The 15589-nt window shown below is 43.7% G+C and overlaps 1 protein-coding gene across 2 annotated transcripts in view; it reads left to right on the forward strand.

Moving 5' to 3' along the window:
- Positions 1–628: 628 nt before the first annotated feature.
- The window catches only part of cul1b (cullin 1b), a 110037-nt gene continuing 95076 nt past the window's right edge, over positions 629–15589 (forward strand). Inside the window, exons 1-2 of one of the 2 annotated variants that reach the window (XM_078236570.1) lie at positions 789–982; positions 3076–3150. The gene's annotated coding sequence lies outside the window, so the exon portion shown is untranslated. Of the gene's footprint in view, positions 983–3075; positions 3151–15589 lie in introns of both variants that reach the window. The other variant, XM_078236561.1, reaches the window with a different exon arrangement.

The raw sequence follows: 15589 nt of genomic DNA on the forward strand, positions 1-15589 counted from the left end.
ATGTAGACAGTCACCCAACGTCAGAATTGAACCCGGGGTGCTGTGATGCAGCACTGCTAACCACTGTGCTGCCCTTGTGCCACCATGTTGCCTTACGGATATGGATTTTTTTTTGTTAGCCAAGGGTACCAAGCCGATCTCCCCTGAGTATATGGAGTTGAGGTATAGATCAGTTGAAATCTAAAAATGATGGGATAGGCTTGAGGGGTTGAGTGACCTGTGCCTCATTTGGAAGTTGAGGGGGGTGGCAGGTGATGGGGAGATAACACTGCCTTCAGGTATATTTTAAAGACACGAACAAGGAGTCGAAAAAGAAAACGCATTGAATATTTGAGGGGGTATGATGATCGTCCCTGTGTGGCCCACATTCATTTAAACATTCACAACTTGATTGTTTGAATCCTTTTGAGTTGGCATTGAGTCTGGTCTCACAGAGATCAAGTGGATCAAAAACAGTTTAAAATCAGCGAGTCAAAACAAACGTCGGAAATATTTCTGTCCATTTTTTGGATTCAGCTTCAATATGGTGTTGGAAATTTGACTTCAAAATTCAACCAATTGAGCGCAATAATTGTCAGATTAATGTTGTTGGATTTAAGCCAACGATTGGCTCCTCTCAAAATAAAACAGTCGCAATCAAGATTTTCCGTCGGGAGGGGGCAGGTCGATTCTCTTCCAAAATAAATAAACAAACAATCTCTCTCTGCAAGATATTTTTTTGTCGGGAGTAACGACACGTGCTTGGTTCCTCGTCATTTGATTAAAACAAACTGTTGGGGGAAATAAGCGAGTGGCGGTGTAGCTGCAGAGAGGCAGTGACAGGGAGAGGCTGGATCGTGGGCGAGGAGCGGAACTGTTGTTTAAGGAATTAGTTGCAGGCGGCGGGGCGGAACTTGCGAAGCGGAGGCGCCGGGGAGTCGGTTGGAAAATTAAATCGGGAGAAAAGAGGCGAAGCGGAGGCAGCGGCGACGGGGAGGCGATGGTGAGTGAAGCAGAGGCGGCGGCGGGAGGGGAAGGAGAGGAGCTGAAGGGGGAGCGCGATCGGGCCCCCCCCTTCCTCCTGACTCACCGTGACTCGGGCCGTTTGCTGGAGGCCGCAACCGCCGCCATGTTGTTGTCTGCAGAGCCCGAGGCCCAGCGGCAGGCCCGGCCTGGCTGGCTCTCCCTACCCGCTCCCCGCTTTTACCTCCCCGACTGGCTCTCCTTGCCCGGGGTCTGAAGTGAAACCATCAGGGATATGGGGTTGGGGTTGGGGGGGCGGGAAGGGTCGATGTTATGAAGCGGGAGTTTTCCCTCCTTCTGTCTCTGGGTTCCCGGCTTTGCTTTTCGCCGATTAAAGACCTGCGAGTCCGCGGCCTGTTACCCCTGGGCTCGGGGAGAGGGGGCCGTTTCGGGCCCTGCGAGTCCTCGTGTTTGTGGCGCATTAACGAGGAGCCCATCAGCCCCCGGCCCCTGGCCTGTTTGTTTTAAACCGGGATCCCCTCTGGGTTTCCACGAGTCAGCCTGCGGCCTCGGATCCTATTTGACTTTGTGTGCGGGATTAGCGGCGGCTGTTCGTGATCTGGCCAGGTCCTGAACATCGGCCATAAATAAGCCACTGATGTCTGGTGGGTGTTTAAAATTACATGGTTTCCACATGGAACCGACGTTCTGGTGCCGTGACCGTTTTAAAAAAAAACCACATCACACAATCAACGCTTAAATGGTCATGTTTGCAGTTGTAAGACATTGTGCCAATAAAACTAATTTTTATTTGTAGAATTGCGTTGCATCAAGAATCACTTTAAATAATTCAACCCAGCAGCTCTGCTTTGTCAAAGTTTGTTTTGTACAATGACGCACTGTAATATTTGCCTCTACTGAAATGGGACAGTTAGGTCCATATGAATCAGCGATTGTTCTCTTTATAACATGATCTTTCCTGTGTGTTGTAAAAATAGTTTTAGTAGCTAGGATGTGTGAAGTGTCATTGCTTCATAATTTTGTGGTACTTTATCAAGTACTGTATTAGTACTATGTGTTTTATACCTTAAAAAGGACGTCAAAGCAACAGTACACTCATTTTATGTAGTTATTTAGTTTAACCACAAAAGGGTATTTTTCTCAATAGCAGTTGAACAAAGTCAATCTCTGCCCTCCCTGAGGAAAGGATAGGAAGGCCTCGGGTCAAGTGGGAGCTAAGTTTGTTCCAGTATGACAGATTCAGTAATCTGATATGATCTGCAGTACTCGAGGGTACTTTTGGAACATTGGCCAACTTGCAAATTTATAATACCTGGAGGTATACCTTGGTGGATGTTGGAATTCCTGAAAACCCTATTTTGTAAGAAGTAGAATGGCCCATCAGAGCAAGTAGCAGAAAGCTCTGTGGCTGTATTTGGTGAAACCTGCACACACTTGGAGTATCTTGGCTCATGTCAACTTGTTCTCTGAGCAGATAAATGGGTGTGCTGCCTATGTCAGGATGTAGAAGCTTACGATGTGCCAATTTTGCATGTTTCTTTGGGTGTTAATTCAGATGGAATTTTTATTTATGTATTTTTATTCTCATGGGATGTGGGCACCACTGGGAAGGTCAACATTTATTGCACATTCCTAATTGCCCTTGAATTGAGTGGTTTGCTGGGCCATTTCAGAGGGCAGTTAATAGTCCACCTCCACCACACTACTGTGCATCTTGAGTCACATGCAGGCCAGACATATGAACTAGAAGCAGGAGTAGGCCATTCAGCTCCTCAAGCTTGCTTTGCCATTGACAAGATCATGGTTAATCTCTTTGTATCCTCAACTCTGTGTACGTACCTACTCCCAATGATTTTGTTTATCAAGAATGCAGACAGGGTAGGAATAACAGATTTCCTTCTCTAAACCAGATGAGTATTATGACAATATTTTCATGGTCATGAGCTTTCAATTCCAGATTTTATTGAATTTAAATTCCAGCTGCTGTGATTTGAACCTGCGTCCCAGAGCATTAGCCTAGGTCTATAGACTACATGTCCAGTGGCATTACCGCTATGCCACGTCTCCCCTTCAAGCAATAGCTGTTTTACAATTTGCTACATGTGATTTAAGATGGTGTGTGACGTGGAAGGGAACCTGCTGATGGTAGAGGTTGAAGATTTGGGAGCTGCTATTCCAGAAGCTTTGGTGAGTTGCTGTAGTGGATCTTGTTGGTAGTACACACTGCAGCCATGATGCCCTGGTGATAGAGGAGTGACTGGTTAAGGTGGTGGATGGGGTGCCAGTCAAGTAGGCTGCTTTGTCCTGGGGATGGTGTTGAGTGAGCTCTGAGTGTTGGAGATGCGCTCATCCAGGCAAGGGGAGGCAGTGGCGTTGTGGTATTGTCACTGGACTAGTTATCCAGACACCCAGGGACCCAAGTTTGAATCCCACCACAGCAGATGGTGAAATTTGAATTGATCCTTGAATTAAAGGGGAAAATGAAACCATTGTTGATTTGTTGCAAAGGCCCATCTAGTTTTCTAATGGGAAAGAAACCTGCGACCCTTACCTGATCTGGCCTACATGTGACTCCAGAGCTATAGCAATGTTGACTCTTAAGGGCAATTAGGGATGGGCAATAAATGCTGGCCCAGCCAGTGTACCCATATCCCGTGAAAGAATTAAAAAAATTCTATCACTGATTATGGCTTGCATGTAGTGGAAAGATTTTGGAGAGTTGGGAGGTGCGTCACCTGCTACAGAATTCCCAACCCTTGAATTGTTCTTGCAGGTATATGGCTGGTTCAGATGAAAGTGTTTCTCCTGATTCTCATTGACTTGAATTGTGCTAGGACTCCTTAATGCCACGCTTTGTCAACTGCTGCTTTAATGTGAAGGGCAGGTATTATTGACTCACCTATATAATTAGGCTCTTTGTCCATGTTTGGTCCAAGGTTGTAATGAAATTTGAGCCAAGTGACCCCGCCCCTCCCCAACACTAGGGTCATTTTAGCATGGCCATTGTCTACTCACATTGTCTGTACCTTTAAGACTTGATTACCTGTAAAGACTCGCATTCCAACTATTATCTTGTAAATTGAGTTTGTATCTATATATGCCCTGTTTGGGAACAGAATTCCCACTCACCTGATGAAGGGGCAGTGCTCTGAAAGCTTGTGGCTTGTGCTACCAAATAAACCTGTTGGACTTTAACCTGGTGTTGTGAGACTTATTACTGTGTTGATATTAGGCAGGGAAAGAGTGGAAGCACCCTTCAACAGGTGGGCAAGAGACATAATGTTTTGCTTATTGAGTGTTGGAAATGCACTCATCCAGGTAAGGGGAAGTATTACATTATTATGCCTAAAAGATTGTGGAAGGCTTGGGGGAGTCGGGAGATGAGTTACTTGCCGCCGGATTTCTCGCCTCTGACCTGCTTTTCATAGAATCATAGAAACCCTACAGCACAGAAAGAGGCCATTTGGCCCATCGAGTCTGCACCGACCACAATCCCACCCAGGTCCTACCCCCATACCCCTACATATTTTACCCACTAATCCCTCTAACCTACACATCTCAGGACACTAAGGGCAATTTTGATGCCACACTCAGTCAAATGCTGCCATAATGTCAAGAGCAATCACTCTCGCTTTCCTCTGAAATTCAGCTGTTTTGTCCATGTTTGAATGAAGGCTGCAATAAGAACAGGAGCTGAATGACCCTGGCTGAACCCAAATGCCTAAGTGTCAGTGAGCTCACCATTTGATAGCACTGTTGATGATCCTTCCATCGTTTATGATTGAGACTAGATTGATGGAGCAGCATTTGATTTGTCCTGCTTTTTGTATACAGGACGTATCTGGGTAATTTTCCACATTGCCGAGTAGATGCTAATGTTGTAGCTATACTGGAACAACTTGGCTAGGGATACAGTGGTTAGATCACAATAGTAAAAGGTAATATTTTACAATCTGCTTGGGTTCAGAACTTCACCTCTAAATATACAGAGGCTGGTATTTCTCTTTCAATAAATTTGACAACTTGAAGCTGTAACATACTGGAATATCAGGCTGTTAAGAATGCAATATGGATCAGAATGGTTATTTCTTTTGCTAAATATTTTCTGTGATAAATGTGCTTGCACAGGGACTCAATCCATAGTTTTAATCTTTTAAGCGAGGAGTGGCAACATAAACTACAATAAATTACTATGATAAGATGTGGGGGAGTGGGACTAATCGAAAGAATAGTCTTGTGTGCTCTATTATTGCACAGTTCTCTAATTTTTGAATAATTGGCGAGTATACATGTTACCATGGTAAAGTTATATAGGTAGCCTCCGTTGTGCTGAAACCAGCCTATTTTAGTTTGGATGTACTTGGATATTTCCTAGTGAGGTTTCCAGGATGAATCACTTTATCTTGGATTAAGGAACAAGTGTGATGTCCTGCAACAAATTAGAGCAGCTGGCTGATCTCTTGACTATAAATTGTTGTACAACTTCATCAAGATTGTATTTGATAAATGTAGATATGGATGGTAGTGGAGGAAAAAAAGCTGCCATTTATTCATGCTTGATAAATAATTCTCTAGGTGCAAAACCAATTTTTTAATTCTTTCAGGGGATCTAGATACTTCCTTCCTAGGAAGCAGAAGAAAAAAATCTAATAAAAGTTATAACAGTTCCTTGTTGAATATTGTAGTAACTTGTAGAGTGGGTATAAGATTTCTGAAAACTTGCTAGAATAAGGGAGATACTGGACTTGTACAATTTGCAATGCCCAAGCTGGTAGAGAACGTTTTGGAGCTATTTTATTAGCTGGAAGTTGGGGTATTTCTCTGAGAGGTTAGTCATGTTCTTTCAGTTTAGCTAATGTGCCCTGATAATGTAAAATTATTAACCTTTTAAGGAAAAGCACAATTTTAATCCGATGGTATCATAAGGTGCTTTGTAAAGGTATTTGCCATTTGAACTTTGGGAAAATAGTGTCTCCTTTCTTTCTTTCTGCTGCTTTGCTGACAGTGATAACATTTGTATCATGTTACCTAGAACATATTGTTTCACTTAACTAATACAACTAAAGATGAGAACAAAACCTGAAATCGTGATGCTTGACAGCAATGGTGTATTTGTGATGAAAGCTTGGGGGGGAGGTTTAACACAGATATCAGAAGGACATATTTCACACAGAGGGTCGTGGGGGCCTGGAATGTGTTGCCGGGCAAGGTGGTGGAGGCGGACACACTGGGAACGTTTAAGACTTATCTAGACAGCTATATGAACGGAGTGGGAATGGAGGGATACAAAAGAGTGGTCTAGTTTGGACCAGGGAGCGGCGCGGGCTAATTGTTCCTGGTTTCTCGTTTCAAGGCTTCATTCTATGATCATCTTGCTGGTGCCAGTACAGAGTGAGACTGCGGATAGTTGGGAACCTGTCTCGGGGGCAGGGAATTCATATGGTGTTCGTGGAAGTGGAAATGACTAGGGTTGGGAAGCATTTTCCGATCGGGGCCATTGTGATCTCCTGGACTCGTTTCGATCGCCTCAGGGGGTCGGAGAGGAATTTCCCAGATTTTTTTTCCCCATATTGGCCCTGGGGTTTTTCACTCTGGGTTTTCGCCTCTCCCTGGAGATCACATGGTCTGGAATGGGGGGGTGGGGGTAAGTTAATAGGTTGTAATGAACAAAGCATCGTAGCTGTGAGGGACAGCTCGGTGGATAGGATATTGGTATGTAGATAGGCTGGAAAATTGGGCGGGGATCCTGGATTCAGGATTCAATCCTGGATTCAGGATTCAATCCTGGATTCAGGATTCAATCCTGGACCGGGGAGCGGCGCGGGCTTGGAGGGCCGAAGGGCCTGTTCCTGTGCTGTTTTGTTCTTTGTTCTTTGTTAGTTAGATATTACACTACAATGCATTTGTCTTTTCTGTGCTTAAGGTAAGGGTGTCTGTGCTTCATGGAATACATTTTCAGTTTTGAATACTTTGTGTTAATTGTATTTCATTGAATGCGGGTAGTGGGCATTAACTGGAGTTTCACTTATAGCACGTATAGAGAGACATCAATTGAAATGCTAGTTTGTTTGAATTAGTAATGTTCAACTCTAAATATAAGACTAAGTAAAGATCAGCTTCAACTGGCTGTTTGGAGATTGAACACTGTTACCTCAATAGGCACCATTGAATACAGTATGTTGAGATGCAGAATGAAGATTCCACATGTCTGAGCTGATGATATGAATTAGCCCTGATCGTAGAAGAATATTTGAACTGCACCAGTGGGAGACAAACATCCAAACAAACTTTCATTAAGGCCTCAGGTTTCCATTTTCACCTTGTGTGTGGATTGTAACCATGAACTGGATTGAAGCTGTGAATGTTGATCTCTGAGCAATCGGGCAGAAAAGTTGCAAAATCAAGTGTTTTTTGGGACCCCTCACAGTTCCTTAAATACTTGTCTTGACCATTGTTGAGTCAGACACTTGCCTGGTCCCATTTTTTATCTATCCAGTCATAGTCAAAAAATTATCTACAATTACATCTCTTCTTGCAACTTCAGGTATTTCATGATGATTGTCTTTGGCCGCTATTTGTCCTTTACAAACTTTCCTTCAGTGGCAAAACCTGTTGGACTTTAACCTGGTGTTGTTAGACTCCTTACATTGTCTGAAAATGTCAAGATTCCACATGCACAGTGATGATAGCCAGAATTGTCTTACCACACACTGCCTTAACCCTTTCTAAATTCACACTGATTGTCTCACATCTTGTATTAGATTGAGAAGCTTGCTCCAATCAAACATTGGGAAGACCAAAGCTATTGCCTCCAGTCATAACCACAAACTGTTCACTGACTCGAAGGCAAGTGCCTGTGCCTGAGCCAGATTTCACAAGCCTGGTGTCAAATAGATTAAGAGTTTTAACAACACCAGGTTTATTTGGTGGCAAATACCATTAGCTTTCGGAGCACTGCTCCTTCGTCAGATCCATCTGACGAAGGAGTAGCGCTCCGAAAGCTAATGGTATTTGCTACCAAATAAACCTGTTGGACTTTAACCTGGTGTTGTTAAAACTCTTACTGTGTTCACCCCAGTCCAACGCCGGCATCTCCACGTCAAATAGATTGTCATTGATATTTCCAGCTTTAGTGTTACTCAATTCTTTCCTTATCTCAGCTCATTTGCTGCTGAAACCCTCATCCATGCCTTTATTACAACTACACTAATACACTCCAGACTGGTCTTCTATGTTCTACTGTTTGTAAATTTGAGATTGTCCAGAATTCTGCTGCGAGTCCTGCTTACCCATCGCCTTTGTATTCACTGACGGGATTGACCAATCCATTCATTAGCTGTCGAGGACCAAAGCTCTGAAATTCTCTCCCTAAACTACCTTTAATTCTTTCTCCTTAAGCATCTTGAAACTTAACTTCTTTGTGCCCAAACTTATGATCATCTGCCCTCTGTCTACTTGTGTCAAGTTTTTTAGATTTGATTTATTATTGTCACATTGTATATATGAGTGGCACAGTGGTGAGCACAGGTGCCTCACAGCACTGGGGACCTGGGTTCAATTCCGGCCCCGGTCACTGTCTGTGTGGAGTTTGCACGTTCTCCCCATGTCTGCATAGATTTCTGTCGTGTGCTCCGGTTTCCTCCCATAGTCCAAAGATGTGTGGGTTAGGTCGATTGGCCATGCTAAATTGCCCCTTAGTGTCAGGGGGACTAGCAGGATAGATATGTGGGGTTACGGAGATGGGGCTTGGGTGTGAATGTTGTCAGTGCAGGCTTGATGGGCCAAATGGTCCCCTTCTGCCCTGTAGTACAGTATTCTTTCTTGTGAGCTATTGTGAACCGGCCCTGGGTCACTGTCTGTATGGAGTTTGCACATTCTCCCCGTGTCTGCGTGGGTTTCCGCCGGGTGCTCCGGTTTCCTCCCACAGTCCGAATGATGTGCGGGTTAGGTGCTTTGGCCATGCTAAATTGACCCTTAGTGTCAGGGGGACTAGGAGAATAAATATGTGAGGTTATGGGGATAGGGCGTGGGCGGGATTGTTGTTGGTGCAGGCTCGATGGGCCAAATGGCTGCCTCCTACACTGTAGGGATTCTATTCAGACAAAGCATACCGTCCATGGAATACACAGGGGAGAAGGAAAGGAGAGGGTGCAGAATGTACTGTTACAGTCATAGCGAGGGTGTCGAGAAAGATCAACTTAGGCCCATTCAAAAGTCTGGCAGCAGGGAAGAAACTGTTCTTGAGTTGGTTGTACGTGACCTCAGACTTTTGTATCTTTTTCCTGATGGAAGGTGGAAGAGAGTATGCCTGGGGTGCATGGGAGTCCTTGATTATGCTGGTTGCTTTTCTGAGGCAGCGGGAAGTGTAGATGGAGTCAGTGGGTGGGAGGCTGGTTTGTGTGATGGCCTGGGCTGCATTTCTTGTGGTCTTGGTCCAAGTAGGAGCCATACCAACCTGTGATATATCTGCAAAGGATGCTTTCTATGGTGCATCTGTAAAAATTGGTGAGAGGCATAGCAGACATACAAAATTTCCTTCGCCTTCTGAGAAAGTAGAGTCGTTGGTAAGAATCCTGTGAAGTGCCTTGTGATGTTTTATGACGCTAAAGGTGCTATATAAATGCAAGTTGCTGTTGTCCACACCTGAATTTGAAATGCCTTGACCTGTCTCATAATCTAGTACAAGATGTCAGTTTGTTTTCCCTACCACCCTTCACACACAACTTCTTTAAAAAAAAAATTTTTTAATTGTGACCTCAGTTAATTGAAAAACCGTTGAGATGTTTGAGAAGAATTCTTGGTTGGATAGTCCTTTACATGAACATTAAAAGGTGTCTCAGTTTTGACTGCATTAGATGGTTAACTATTGTATGAAGTGATTAGCTCTTAAGTATATAATCTTGTCAGGGCTTTGAGGTGGGTGAAGCACTATTTTAGCAAGAAAGTTGTTTTAAGTATCGTGGGGAATTATTGAGTTGATAGATTTCTTGAATTTTTACCTTTTAATCTTGTGGGGCATCCTTAGTATTGAATAGTCTCTCATCATAATTATCATACTTGTTCCTGTATCTCATTATCCTGGGGTGTTCAGTAATCACTGAATTGTTGCAGCGCAGAAGGTGGCATGTCAACCAGGTTCTCAATAGGACCAATTTATCTAGTGTCATTCCACCACTATCTCTCCATAGCCCTGCACAATCTTCCTTTTCAGATTACCTTCTGAATGCTTCAATTGAATCTGCCTCCACAACACACTCAGTTAGTGCTTTCCAGATCTTAACCACTATGTTTGAAGATGTTATTCCTCATGTCAATTATTCCCTCTTTTGCCAATTGCCTTAATAGATCTATTCTGTCTTGTTCTTGATCCTTCCACCAATAGGAATAATATTTTTTCCCTATCTACTGTCTAGATCTCTTGATTTTTGAATACGTTATCAAATCTCCCCTCAACCTTCTCTTCTCCAAGGAAAATAGTCCAACTTTTCCAATCTACCTATGTAACCAAAATTCCTCATTCCTGGAACCATTCTTGAGTCTTTCCTGCACTCTGCCTTTACATCATTCTGAAAGTGTTACCCAGTCGAGGCCGAACCAGTGTCTATACATTATTCAAAATAACTTGCTTTTATACCCAGGCTTTATTAAGCACTCGGATGTTTTGTACTTTATTAACCATGCTCTCAGATTGTCCTGCCACCTACATTCACATATACACCCATCTGCTCCTGCAGCCCTTTTAATATTGTACTTTTTATTTTATATCATCTCTCCACATTCTTCCTAACAAAATGAATCATTCATACAAATGCATTAATTAGGGGCAGGAGTAACCCATTCAACCCCTCAAGCCTGCTCTGCTGTTCATTAAGATTGGGCTGATCTGAATGTATCTTCAGCTCCATATTCCATCTATCCTCAATGACATTTGACTGCCTTGTTAGTCAAGAATCTATTTACCTCTGGCTCAAAAAAATTAACTAACTCTCCCTCTATTGCTCTCTGGGGAAGAGAGCTTCATAGTTCCACAACCTGAGAAAAAAATTATTCTAACCTCCATCTTAAATAGGAGATCACTTTTTTAAACTGTATCCCTTAGTCCCCCAGGAGGTGGAGGGGGGGGGGGGGTGGGGCATTCTTTCAGCATCCACACCGTCAAGTCCCCTCAGGATCTTGTATGTTTCAAAAAGATCACCACCCAATCTTCTAAACTTCACTGGATACAGACCCAACATGTCCAATGTTTTTTCATAAGATAACCCGATCATAGAATCCCAACGGTGCTGAAGGAGGCCATTCGGCCCATCAAGTCTGCACCAACCGTATTCCACCCAGGCCCTATCCCTATAACCTTATTTACCCTACTAACCCCCTAGCACTAAGGGGCAATTAAATCAACCTAACCCGCGCATCTTTGGAGTGTGGGAGAAAACACAAGCACCCAGAGGAAACCCATGCAGACGCAAACTCCACACAGGTGGTGACCCAAGCCAGGAATTGAACTCTGGTGCTGTGAGGCAGCAGTGCTTGCCACTGTGCCCATCCCAGGTATTAATTGAATGAACCTTCGCTGAACTGCTTCTAACTCATTTATATTTCTTTAGTAAGGAATCTAAACTTGGTCTCCATAACACCCTGTGCAATTGTAGCAAAACATATCTGATTTTATATTCCATTCCCCTTGCAATAAACAATTGCATTCAATTTTGCCTTCCTTTCTGTATCTGCATTCTAACCTTTTGTGATTCAGGATACCCAGATCCCTCAACCACTGAGTTCTATTTAAATGATCTGCTTTTTGCCACTGGATAAGTTCACGTTTTCCGACATTATACTCCATCTGCCAAATCTTTTCCCACTTGTTTAACTTATCCATGTCCCTGTGCAAACTCCTTATGTCTTCACAACTTGCTTTCCTACCTATCTTTGTGCTATCAGCAAATTTAGCATCCATGCGTTTGGTCCCTTCATCCAAGTCATTGATATAAATTAAAATAGTTGAGGCCACAGCACTGATACTTGTGACAAGCTCTCGCCAACCTGACAAAGACCCATTTATCTATACTTTACCTTCCTGTTAGCTAACAATCCTCTATCTGTGCTAATATGTAACTCCCTCCACCAGGAGTTCTTATTTTGCACAGTAACCTTTGATGTGGCACCTGTCAAATGCCTTCTGGAATTCTAAGTGCAGCAGATTCACAGGTTCCCTTTTAGCTACATTATTTTTACTGCCTCAAAGAACTCACCCAATTAGTCCAACATGATTTCCCTATCACAAAACCATGTTGACTCTGCTTCACACTTTTTTTGCATTAAATTTCAGCTCCCGCTTGTCAGCCTATTCCACCAACTTGTCTATAACCTTTTGAAGGTCTACAGTATTATAATGCTTTCAAGTTTTGCATCATCCATACATTGCATACCCTGCATACGAAGGTTTCAGTCATTAATATATAGCAGGAAGGGTAAGGGTCCTAACACTGCCCCTTGGGGAACTTGCCAACAACCCTTCCTCCACTCCAAAGATCAACTGTTAACCACTACCTTGCTTTCTGTCACTTGGCCAAATTCATATCCATGTTACTACTGCCTCTTTATTCAATGAGCAATAACTTTGCCTATGAGTCTATTGTATGGGACTATTCAATATCTTGTGGAAGTCCACATCAACAGCATTGCTCTCATCAATCCAGCCTGTTATCTCATCAAGAAACTCCCAAGTTAGTTAAAACGATTTGGCCCTAACAAATTCTTAACCTGCATTTGTCTAAGTGATAATTTCATCCTGAATACAGTTTCCATCACCACCACCAGAATTAAATTGATTGATTGGCTTTTTGTTGCTGGGCTTATCTTGACACCCTTTTTTTTTAACAAAAGGATAGCATTTGCAGTTCTCCAATCCTCTGGAGCCAACCTGAGTCTAAGGATGACTGGGAAATTATAGTCAGTGCTTCCACAATTACCACTCTTACTTCTCCCTGTATTCTTGGATGCACAGTAAGAAGTCTCACAACACCAGGTTAAAGTCCAACAGTTTTATTTGGTAGCAAATACCATAAGCTTTCGGAGCGCTGCCCCTTCAGACAAAATAAACCTGTTGGACTTTAACCTGGTGTTGTGAGACTTCTTACTGTGCATCCAAGAATACAGGGAGAAGTAAGAGTGGTAATTGTGGAAGCACTGACTATAATTTCCCAGTCATCCTTAGACTCAGGTTGGCTCCAGAGGATTGGAGAACTGCAAATGCTATCCTTTTGTTCAAAAAAAAAGGGTGTCAAGATAAGCCCAGCAACAAAAAGCCTGGTGTTGTGAGACTTCTTACTGTGCTTAACCCAGTCCAACGCCGGCATCTCCACTTCTTGGATGCACCCAATCTTTTGTGGTGCCTTGTCAACTCTAAATTTAGGCAGCCTATCTAATACCACCTCCTTATCAATTTTAAACTTATAAAGACATTCAAAGCACAGTTGAATATCCTTTATGCAAAGGTTTCAGTCATTAATATATAGCAGGAAGGGTAAGGGTCCTGCTATATATTAGCATATATAGCTAATATACCATTTACTTTAACAAAAATCCTTTTGCTTGGAATGTGTATACTTCAGCAACTGACTGCCTCTTTCAGTTGTATGAGTGGATGCTGCTCAAAGACTGATTTTACAAGTGCCAAAGAAATCAGTTTTGCACTTCCACCATCACCACCAACACGAAAGGTAAATTGAGAAGCTTTGTGGCATCATCATCTCTGGATTTAAGCAACTTGATTTGCTGACTTTTGATTTCCTTTATCCCTGAAATGGAAAAACCTTTTAACTGATATCTTTAACTGTACCGGCCATCCCCCATAGCAGCAAGGTTCTGCTGAGATGCTTTATTGAAGCATTACATAACCTGGATTTCCATGACTGTCAAACCATAGCATTTTTTAATGAAAATTTTGGTCAATTCAGAAATCCATTTATGTTAGTCTTTTTAATCACAACTTGTACATCAAGTTAGCAGCCTAGTTGCTGCTGCCTGCAAAGCTAAGTTGCTATCTTGGGGTAAGAAACTTTTACAATAGGTGACAGGAGCTGAATTACAGCAAAGTTTGAACCTGCCACTCACCTTTGCAGCTCTGCCGCAAGATCTCCTGGTTTCCCCACACTTGGTCAGTAACTAAGTTATGCTTGCTAACGTAAACATCCCTGTCCCACTTGACCTGCCATGAAAATTATTTTCTAATGTTCAAGTTTGTTTTAAAGAACAAAGAACAATACAGCACAGGAACAGGCCCTTCGGCCCTCCAAGCCCGCGCCGCTCCCCGGTCCAGGATTGAATCCTGAATCCAGGATCCCCGCCCAATTTTCCAGCCTATCTACATACCAATATCCTATCCACCGAGCTGTCCCTCACAGCTACGATGCTTTGTTCATTACAACCTATTAACTCACCCCCACCCCCCTATTCCAGACCATGTGATCCCCAGGGAGAGGCGAAAACCCAGAGTGAAAAACCCCAGGGCCAATATGGGAAAAAAAAAATCTGGGAAATTCCTCTCCGACCCCCTGAGGCGATCGAAACGAGTCCAGGAGATCACAATGGCCCTGATCGGAAAATGCTTCCCAACCCTAGTCATTTCCACTTCCATGAACACCATATGAATTCCCTGCCCCCGAGACAGGTTCCCAACTATCCGCAGTCTCGCTCTGTACTGGCACCAGCAAGATGATCATAGAATGAAGCCTTGAAACGAGAAACAAGGAACAATTAGCCCGCGCCGCTCCCTGGTCCAAACTAGACCACTCTTTTGTATCCCTCCATTCCCACTCCGGTCATATAGCTGTCTAGATAAGTCTTAAACGTTCCCAGTGTGTCCGCCTCCACCACCTTGCCCGGCAACACATTCCAGGCCCCCACGACCCTCTGTGTGAAATATGTCCTTCTGATATCTGTGTTAAACCTCCCCCCCTTCAAAGAACAAAGAACAGTACAGCACAGGAAACAGGCCTTCGGCCCTCCAAGCCTGTGCCGCTCCTTGGTCCAACTAGACCAATCGTTTGTATCCCTCCATTCCCAGGCTGCTCATGTGACCATCCAGGTAAGTCTTAAACGATGTCAGCGTGCCTGCCTCCACCACCCTCCTTGGCAGCGCATTCCAGGCCCCCACCTCCCTCTGTGTAAAAAACGTCCCTCTGATGTCTGAGTTATACTTCGCCCCTCTCAGCTTGAGCCCGTGACCCCTCGTGATCGTCACCTCCGACCTGGGAAAAAGCTTCCCACTGTTCACCCTATCTATACCCTTCATAATCTTGTATACCTCTATTAGATCTCCCCTCATTCTCCGTCTTTCCAAGGAGAACAACCCCAGTCTACCCAATCTCTCCTCATAGCTAAGACCCTCCATACCAGGCAACATCCTGGTAAACCTTCTCTGCACTCTCTCCAATGCCTCCACGTCCTTCTGGTAGTGCGGCGACCAGAACTGGACGCAGTACTCCAAATGCGGCCTAACCAGCGTTCTATACAGCTGCATCATCAGACTCCAGCTTTTATACTCTATACCCCGTCCTATAAAGGCAAGCATACCATATGCCTTCTTCACCACCTTCTCCACCTGTGTTGCCACCTTCAAGGATTT

This window comes from Mustelus asterias, chromosome 2 (genome assembly GCF_964213995.1).
Source record: "Mustelus asterias chromosome 2, sMusAst1.hap1.1, whole genome shotgun sequence".
NCBI lineage: Eukaryota > Metazoa > Chordata > Chondrichthyes > Carcharhiniformes > Triakidae > Mustelus > Mustelus asterias.